The sequence below is a fragment of the Apis dorsata genome, unplaced genomic scaffold (assembly GCF_000469605.1).
Source record: "Apis dorsata unplaced genomic scaffold, Apis dorsata 1.3 scaffold_13, whole genome shotgun sequence".
In the NCBI taxonomy this organism is placed as follows: Eukaryota; Metazoa; Arthropoda; class Insecta; order Hymenoptera; family Apidae; genus Apis; species Apis dorsata.
The window spans coordinates 281,868-291,599 of NW_006263316.1; the positions used below are offsets into that span (position 1 = coordinate 281,868).

The 9,732-nt window shown below is 33.3% G+C and overlaps 1 long non-coding RNA gene across 1 annotated transcript in view; it reads left to right on the plus strand.

Annotated features, from left to right (window-relative positions):
- The first annotated feature begins 2,983 nt into the window (after positions 1-2,983).
- The window catches only part of LOC116185283, a 23,249-nt gene continuing 16,500 nt past the window's right edge, over positions 2,984-9,732 (plus strand). Inside the window, exon 1 of the long non-coding RNA XR_004150094.1 lies at positions 2,984-2,994. This is a non-coding gene — a long non-coding RNA (uncharacterized LOC116185283). The remainder of the gene's footprint in view (positions 2,995-9,732) is intronic.

The following is a 9,732-nucleotide window of genomic DNA, read 5'->3' on the forward strand; positions in this document are numbered from 1 at the left end:
ATAAAAATAAAGTCTTTTATCGTTTTATAATTTAATTGAAGTTACGATCTGTCTCTTAGGAAAGTTCAATGCGAAATGATTTCTCGCCGTGATTTGTATTTGTATATATATGTATATATATATGTAGGTCGTATCGCGTCGCGTCGCGTCGTATCGTGTCGCGTCGTGTCGTGTCGTGTCGCGTCGTATACTTTCGTACGTCATTTTTAAAAAGCAAAACTTCACTAAAAATTCACTAAAAAAAAAAAAAAAAAATCCTTTGACAAATTAGAAATTATATTAATAAATAATAAAAGAGTATTATAGAGAAAATTTGTATACAGTAAACTAATATAATTTTAAATATTTATTAATATTTAAATCTAAAATATTTTTCTATTCATTACTAAACACGTATGCTATATTTCTTTTTATATTATTAAGAATCAATTCATTCAAAACTGATATTATATACATAAAATTATTGAAGATTATTACGGATGTTCTTAAAAATTGATCTTGCATGAATTATCTTGTACGAAATATTACTATTTAGTACTGATATAAATTCAAGCACATATAGATCAACAAAATTTACAAAACGATTGATTCCATCGCGAACAAATTCGAACAAACAAATAAAATAAGCTTTGCAAGCTAGTTATTGGACGATTAACAAAATTAATCGGGCCACTTTCGATTCTGAAAATTATCGCGCTAATATTTATAACCAACGTTTGACATGTGAGTACATGATCAGGCAATCGTATGTAATTTAAAGTGTTAAAGATAAATTTGGTCGCAGCTTATAGATATGTCGTCTTGTATTGTGGCTTCTAGATCGTAACACGTCGTCTGTAATATGGCACATACATAAATTCGACCGTACTTGAACCCTTCGGCTGCAAGTGTTACGAGTAGCCCGTGCTACTTGCCCATGAACACACGTGTCGTAAGTTCTCCTGTGTCTTAAGTGGACCAAGTCGACCCATTATCTCAGTTTATGTCACCGTCTTTTATGGTTCAATATAGAAACTCCCTGTAGGATATAATCGAAACCATAGTAGACTTGCTAATTGTACGCATGGAACTCAATAATCTTAAGCCACGATTGTATAGCAATATATTCTTCGAGATCATTTAATTTACGAATTCTCTTTCTTATGATAAGGTTGTTAATTATTACGAAGCTAAAAAGCAAGAAAATAGTTAAGAGATCAATTTTTTCATTCAATCATTCAGTATTTTGACAGTCGATTTTTAATCTGAGATTTCATTCATTTTATTGTTTGTGATAAAATGAATATCTTTAAGATTTTTCTTGAAATCTAGAAGAAATTGGAAATTAAGATGAAAAATTAGAGGAATGTGATAAATGGAGTTGAACTCCATTATTCAACTTGCGAGCATTGGAAATTAATAAAAATTTATTGATAACAAATAAAAAAAAATGAATCTAATTTTAGTGCACGAATATACATTTCCTCGTTTTCAAATTATATGTGAATATATATTATTTTTCGTCAAACATTTATTAGATATCGCGTTACAGGATAAAATTTATGGATTAGATTTTTAATATTAGATCTCTAAAGTTAAATCTATTTTAGATTTAATTAATTTCCAATTATAATTTGTATATATTATTCCATGGTTTTTCATCATTTTCTTCATTCTTGAAAAATCAAAATCTGCATTTCAATCTAATTGTAAGTGCACAGATATGATACAATCTTGTGTTATTGGGTCGACTAAAATTTGGAGTGACTTTGGAACATGTATCTGTTAAACAAATTATTTTATTCCACTTATACTGAAACTGTGCCACGACTAATTGAGAAGTTGACGATGCAGACAATCGAATTTTTCAGCTAACGATTGCTTTGTTGGTCGTTTTCGACTGAATATGACGGAACATTTTGTTATGACGTGGAGATTTTATAATTTTACGAAGAGTTTTCGAACCATAATTGCGGATATTAAAAAGTACCAGCATAAAAATATTTATTTAAAATGTATCGTTATAACAAACAGACTATCCAATGAAACATTGAATAATTTTACAATCAAAGAATTTCTCCTGATTATTAATCGATATTTTCATTTGTTATTGAAGTTAATTTTCCCTTATATATTTTTAAATATAAAAATCAAAAACTTTTCGCCTGGAAAAAATTTATTAATAATAAATTAGACACATACTGAAAAAATATTTGAATAAAAAAAAAATAAATAAGTCTTATTAAATATCATTATATGATTTAAATTGAAAACATCGTAAATTGATATCGAAGACTAATTAATACAAATTTCAATTAATTTCTTTCCTTTTAAAGAGAGAGAAAAAAAGGAAAGAATAAAATTCTGAATATTACGTTTATAAAAGAACTCATCAACGAAATATGAAAGAGTTAATTTTTTACCTTTGAACGCTCGTTCCCCCTTCCAAGTATCCTTAATTCTACCGTTTTTGCAAAACATTTTCAAATTAGAATTTTGCACTCATCGTTAAAATTCATAACGTGTACAGCTCAAGGGTAGAGAAACTGTTCATACTACAAGTGCAACAACTTGTTAATTTTCATTTATCTTTCGACTGCGTTCCCCGTTGCTAATGAATGTTCCATGTCTGAACGGTAAGAATAAATTGGAACCATATGAAATTGGCACGGTCATACATTCCACAAAGGCAAAAGCTCGCGCCTCGGCTATAAACAAATCAATGGCTGACGGTTGTGTTGCATTACACGATGCCGGAATTGCCACCTCGAACGTTTCTGTGTTTACCGGTTACACGCGTCCTAATTATTTACACACCTGTGATTCACCGCGATATATTTTGTAATAAAACGCCAACACATTCTCCAATATATTTTCAGAAATAATGCGAGCATGGAATCTGCTTTGGGGGACCCATTGTATCGTTCGAGAAATCGATATCGATATTCCCCGCGTTTCCTTTTTTTTATTCTCTCTCTCTTTTGCTTCATCCTTCTCTTGTACTTCATTTCGTACGTTACCCGAGGACATGTGCACGGTAAATTTTTTTATGAATTACTCGATTTGCGCTCAAGTGGCTATTGGTATCCGATACGAGCTGCAGAACCCATTAAGACTTGAATCGAGCGTTAAGCACAGTTCATCGATTACGGTTGCTCGAATTGGATCGTAATGGGTTTGTCTTTTCACTTTCGATAAAGTTTTACAGATTTACGACAGAAGATAAATTGTATTCCGCGATTAAAGATTGCTTTATGATAATATTAGTTAATTTAATTTAAAGTATCTTGAATTTTCATCATATTATATGATGAAGGAAATTTAGTATCGAGGAAATGGCAAGGAAAAATTTATCAATTTTTTTTTTTCTGTTTAGTCATTTCTTTTTACATTTGACAATATTTGTTAAGTATACATGTTTGTTGTACATGTTTTTATGGAATCGATACTAATTTTGTTTAATCAACACATAAATTCGTAGAAATTACTTTATGGCCAATCGTTATGTAATTTGGAAATGAATATGGCTGTTGGCTCCAAGAAATTAGCTACGCTTAATTAATTCGAGTACTTCTGGATAAGCTCCAATTTCTTACGAGACAAAAACATCTAGATTTATAATTCGACTTTACAACTGTCTCCTAATTTTCTTTTGTTATCGAGGACAAATCTAAGAGACTTCCAATTTAGAACTACGTAACACGTTTATCAAAATGAAATATTTATCCTGTTATCAAGCAGTTTCGTGTTTTATCATTAGTCAACGTGTCGTGGAAAAAAATATTCTCGTATTAATCGTAATTTCTAAATTTTCAATTTAGAATTCAACAAACAATTCTTATTTTTTTTTTTATCTCCATTCTCTACTGCTAGCAACAAGAAATTATCTGATTGAACTTGAACGATATCTTGCTTAATGGAGTATGGACGGGACAGTGACAGGACTTGTTTTGATGACCGCCTCTCGTCACGCTGGCTGCACTTGAAGCTGCAAACGATGCATCAGCAATGGCCATAATTCATTGGCTCCAGCAGGTGCATCCTCGTTTCCTGGCCTCTTCTCACCACGCATACACGGATCCCGCGACGTGGATCAACGCCGATATTCGCGGCGAGCTGAAAACTAATCGCGATCGAAGGTAACGGATGAGGATCCCTCGATATGCTGAATCATCCGGGATGACGTAGAAAGCTATCGGGCATATTATACATAGACCTCTTTCAACATCGAGGCTGGGATGACCGATGATATCCCTCTGAATTTTGATAACGCTTTGGAGATTTATTTTTCTGCATTCAGTTAAATGGGGGGAGGGAGGATCCATTTTGATTAAGATGAAAATTATAATGAACGAGGATTACATTTGTGTAATTGTAATCGATTTTTTCAACGAGTTCGAATTTATAGTGCCTATTTGGAATAAAAGTGTAGATTAAAGTGTAGAATTAAAGAAATATAATATTTTATTATACAACGATACTCGTACAAATGATATATAAGATCTTTTACGAATTGGTGCCATTAGGTTGAAATTAATAATAAAAGAAATAATTATTCAAGTAATATGACCGGTGATATATAAATCTTTATATTTCATACGCAAATTGAATCCATTGAAGTAACGTGAAAACATTTTATAAAGCTTAAAATGACATTTTAAATCGGTTAAAGTTTGCTCATATAATTATATATTTCATTAGAAAGATTTCAATATGATAAATCAATATAAATTTGTGAATTACTATAAAATTTACTATAAAATTTACACATATTAAATCAACACTAACACTTTCACGATTGATTTTTGAATCGATCAGAATGAAATTATAGGAATATAAAAGAAAATGATAAATAAAAAGCGGGGAAAAAATAATAAATAGAAATTATTTTTTTGTCATATTAACTATAAATTCATATTCTATTCACTGGATTTTTATTTTCAAATTTCTATTTCTGCTTCTCAAACATTTTCCAATCGCTATAACGATTTAACGCCAAGAGGCAAATTAAATTGAGAAGACGAGGGAAGGATTAACGTAAATCGAAAATCGAATATTCCTATGTTAGCCGCATTACAGGGATGAGGATGTGGGTTACAGTATTCAGTTCGTTACATTCGAGCTCTTCCCATCGGCGAAGAACTATCGAACACGAAGGACTATGTATACGAATTCCTCGCTTCTTAGAGATTTACTTTGTCTCTTCCTCTGCTAGTTCCAGGGCCGTTCATCTTGTTCAGTGGTCGTTCTTTCAGCGGAACCACCCCTCGAACCGCCCTTTCCGTCGAGAGCGTTCTTTAAACTTTCCTCTGCCTCTGCTAGCATTCACTTCGCATCGATTTCGACGTTCACGCCTCGATGCGTCTTCCTCGCCCAGGGATGTTACCTATCGTTCTGCCCTCGTATCCAACGTCTACGCGGTCGCGCCTCCAAAATGCCACCGTTCCAGGCTGTATCCCCCTTTCCACGGGAAAACTTGAAAAATGGCTCTGCTTACCGCGAAACTTTTCGACTACCATCGAATATGTTCTCGTATAAAGGTTACGTTCTTCGTGACAGCCAATAAGTGTATACTCCGGAGTGATATGTGACTTGGATTTTGGGACAATTAATTCTGCAATGAATTCAAAATTTAAATCTTTAAATCGTTTTCCAAAAATCGTAGAATTGATATATTTTGGTTGAATCCAATTTAGGATATAATATGGAATAAATATTTCGAAATTATATTTTAAAAGAGAAAACTTTATTTTGGAAAAAATTTGAAGAATTAGTTAGAATTTTATTTTCAAAATTAATATATTTGTTTGTTATTTTAATAATTTACTGATTCTATTCTAATTTCTGTTTTCTCTTTCGCGTAACTAGATTATAAGAGTATTTCGAATTAGTTCCCAAGATTTAACAATTTCGCGAAGAATTGCAAAATTATGAGCACGGTTAAAAGTAAAGCTCGTGCAGTTTCTTCCTTCAACACGCAAGGGAGCCATATCAAAGAAATGTAGGATTCCGGTGAACAGAATAGCACGTCGTATCCTCTATCGCCAATACTTATAACTCCCTATACTTGTAACTGTTAAATCTCTTCCTTCCTAATCTTTTTTCATTCTTCCAAAAATTACTTGAAATAGCGAACAACATAAATCCGCATAAATTCTTCCTCGAACTTTCCATTTTCTTTTTCACCGCATAACGCGATACCCGGGAATGTATCCGAGGTTTGCTTACTTTTTATCGCGGAAACGTTTCATCCAACACTTATTCACAGAGCTTATAACGGTTCTTACGAGTAGCCATTATCACGGTATCCTCTATTGTAAATCGCACGACGCGCGATTTATCGTCCCCGGACAGAACAATCGGTTTTTAACCTAGGGCAACGCAGATATTTCAACGAGATAATTGAAACAATTTATAAGTAGTAGCTGGCTCTCGATTAATTCTCTCGTTTGTCAGGAACGCGGTAATCGTCCTAGAGGGGAAGCGTTTCGTTAAATCGGCAGGACGATCATTTCTCGGCCTGGGTTGGGGCGATAATAAGCCCCTCCATTGTGCCGATCAATCGGCGGAATCGCGTCCTCGTAAATCTCGTGCTCGCGTTATCACGAGTTTCACGAGATGTGGAGGAACGCGTGGGCGTTTACGGCAGGGACGTCGTCATTTTTTTGCTCCACGTGGATTTCTTTATGTGGCAGCATCGTAGCTTCCAGGGGAATTACCGTGAACGGGAATAAAACGTAGGAAACTCGAGGCTTCATTTTTTTCCCCCCTCCCCTTCGTCTTTTTCAGTCTTCTTCCTTTATCCTTTAACAACGTTTCACGTAGGTTTTCTACTTGTAAAGATAAAGTGTTTACGATTGTTTCGCTCTTACTGCGTCTTTCTCTTCTTAGAAAGAAATTCGTTGGTGTAGAGATTTTGATGGCATAAGGGTGATGAATGATCGCGTTGATCTTTGATTGATATTAAGATTAATGGTTCGTTGTTTTGGAAGATATTTTATACGGGGAAGAATATTAATTTTGTACGAATACGTGTAAGATCGATCTTTGTAGCAGAATTTTAAATAAATTTGGAATCATTTTATTAATAACTAAAATTGATTTTTATTAATATTAGAACGTGTATGAAAATTTAATTAATGGTAAAGATTTATATTAATAGCGTTTGTATAAATGTGTTTTGAGGAGACGTGAGTTCAAATAAATAGATTTGAAATCAGTTTTAGTAGATACAATTTACTTCCTTCGACGATTTAACAACAATAAATTTTTATTATCTTTTATCTCGTGCAACACTTACGTTATAATGTATTATATACGTGTTTGAAGTTTGATGATAATGCAAATTGATTGCACAAGTTTTACCGTTATACATTCGGTGTACAAACTATCGTGTACGAAGATTATGTACCTACGCATTCGAGCGCGTTCTATGCTCTCAAAGTTTTATCGAAATCAAGATTCTCCGTGAACTAACTTGAAAGACACTTTTACCTGACTTCGTGCTTTGGAACAGTATCACTCTGAAACGGTATTACGTTATGCATTTTCACGCGAAATTTGTAGCGATCCATTAAATTTATTTTTTAATATTCTTAAAAATTTTCCACATGTTTCTATTTTTTCTTCTCAAATTTTTCGAACGATATGTAAAGTTCACAAACTTCTTCGAATTTTTATAATATATATATTCTTCAAACTTCTTTAAATTCTTTCAATTTTAGAGAAAAGAATTATTATAACTTTTTAGATTGATGCATGTGTATAAAATGTTATATTTATAAAAAATAAATTTCACATTATGCTATATATATATTTTATTCAATGTAATTATATATAACTTTCACAATTTTTTTAAAAACTCTATGAATTAAAAATTATTATATATAGATTGAATAGAACTTGATTTTTCCAATATTTTAAATACATACATACATACATTCTACAATATTAATAAATCTTACCAAATACAAAAGCAGGAAAATTTCATATGCACCAATCTATACGCAATTATTCAAATTAAAATTCGGTCCAAATACTTCATTATACCTTCTTGTTTATTTGTTACATTATCACGAATATCAAACTATTTACAAGCTCTCGTTACGATTACGATCCATATCTAATATTTAATGGCGATTCGTTTCATTTGCGATCCATCGCCTTCGCCAGCTCGCAATCTCCGCATAAGCGATGGGGGACATTTCCGCGCGTTTTATACGCACTGACTTTCCATCTGGCTTAACCGCTCGCAAACGCTTCATCGTAGTCCGCGCAATAAAGAACGGTTATACTACTGGCACGTAACGCTTCTCTGTAACGATTCCAGCGGTTTGCTTGTCATCCGGCGTCTGCTTCGGCGGAAGCGGAACTGCGTTGAATGATGAGCGCGCGTTACAGGGCGATCGTTGCGCCGCAACGGAAGATCCATAAAGCTGGCGGATATCGTTGTTCATCCCTGGAAATTGGAATCATTGTTTCGAGCAATGCGGTTTATTTATGGGATATAAATGATTCTAATTTTATGGAGTGTTGTTGGATGGTAGATTTCTTAAGTTAATATTTTTCTAGGTTAGAAAATACGCTATTGTATTTTGGAATTGTGGAAGTTTATGATCATTCAAATTTAAATTATGTAGGATGTATGTAGGATGATAATTATTTTTATTATTTATTTCCTTTGTCATCAAAGGATATGCATAAATTGCTCGTTTCCCCAAAGAGATATTCGCGAATTTTATTCTTTTGAATAAATGTTTAACGAAACATCTTAAAAAACATTTACAAACTTTATATAATATTCATTTCTCATTTCCGTTCATGGATTATGCTGTCGCAGTTTGTCCGGAAAAAAAACCAGAAACATTCTGTTCTTAACAAGTTTTAGAGAAGAGGAAAACGTTATGTTGCATTATTTTTATTCCATTAAAAATTTAAATCCAATTATTCAAAAATTGAAAAATGATGAATTTTTATATAATTTATGGAATATCGAATAATGGAAATTATACGTTTTCAACAAAATTAATAGGCAATATTTTTTATTCAAACATATATCTAATCATTTCCACTATATTTAGAGTCAATAATTTTATTCAATTAATCCATCATTTAACTTTCACAATTAACAATCGATTTTAAAATTCAACATTCTTCAAATCCTCTTTAAATATACATTTCACATCTTCTTTTCAAAAAAAAAAAATTCTCCAAAGTGTTATAAACGAACTACTTTCACTTACGAAGCGTTCTAAATTAATTTCCATCTACCTCCTCGTTTAAAATTCCTCAGGCTGTATAAGAAAAAATTCTCTACCTCGTTTCCTTCCTTGTTCATCGAATTACGATTAAAATCAACGGCCTTAATCGTTTTTTTTTCTCCCGGCTTACTTGGCCATCCTCTCGGATCGAGAGCTTTCTTCTCCACCCTTTCTTGCATAAATCCTACCCTGGGAAGGATCTAAATTACCCCGCGTGCACGGTAATTACCGCAGGATTCGGCATCGACGCTGTGTTCACGTTGGTACACGGTATAGGGGGCTAATAACCGATCCTGTCCTTTCCCCCCTCCCCCACGAAATTCCCGCTTGTTGGATCGTCTCACCCCCTTGTGGTCGCCTCTCTCTCTCTCCCACTTCTCCCACTCGCCCAAATCCCTCTTTCTCCCTTCCTCCGAGTGACTGAACGTGGTCAGGATCGTGATGACCCGCGGTTTCGAAGCTAACCGATGGCGATAACTCTAGGAAAAGGCCA